This window comes from Arachis ipaensis, chromosome B10, assembly GCF_000816755.2.
Source record: "Arachis ipaensis cultivar K30076 chromosome B10, Araip1.1, whole genome shotgun sequence".
In the NCBI taxonomy this organism is placed as follows: domain Eukaryota; kingdom Viridiplantae; phylum Streptophyta; class Magnoliopsida; order Fabales; family Fabaceae; genus Arachis; species Arachis ipaensis.
Genome location: NC_029794.2, coordinates 95,109,302 through 95,110,128, shown reverse-complemented (window position 1 = coordinate 95,110,128; position 827 = coordinate 95,109,302).

Genomic DNA, 827 nt, shown 5'->3' with positions numbered 1-827 from the left:
CAAAAATATAAAGTTAAAAGGAATGATATCTTTATTTATTATTATTTACTCTAATAAAATATAGAATACACCTTGATATCTCTTTGAGTAGTCTTTTTGCTTTGAAGTTTAAAGGAATATGCTACCTACAATGTGCAGTACACTATGCGCATTAAAACTTATTTTAATTCGTATTATCTATTATGTATCACTAAGTAAATATGGGGTTAATTTACTTTATTATAGGTTGCTCTGACGCAATACGCAGATTGTTGCGTGTTGCCCCAACACGTAGACTACAGTTGGAACCATTATATTTTGGTCAATTTTATGGTATTTTTTGTTTAATATTTAATTTTTATTTAAATTATTTTTTATCTAAAATAACTTTTTTCACAATAAGTAAATTGGTAACAAACTTTGTATTTTATAGACAATAAAATACTCAACACTTAAGTTGCGTATTAAAATTACAGCGAATCAATACATGATATGTGTCAAACACCAGCACACAATCTACATAGCGCAACACGCCCCTATTTATTAGAAGAGAACTTGTCACATGTCTAACACGTATTATGTGTATTGGCTCAATATTCCACCTACGTGTTAATCTTGTTTACTTGCGATGTTTACCCACTTACAACTACACAAAATTAATCAATTTTCAACAAAAACATACCAAATATTTTCAATCTAAAAATTGAGTCTCAGTCATTTTAATTTATATTAATTAATATTTTTAGTCAATAATCTAATATCTTTAATTCAATAGTTTAACATTATATTTTTAATTAATACTGTGCACAAAAAAATTATTCCTAAAAAATTGCTAGACAAAAAACTAA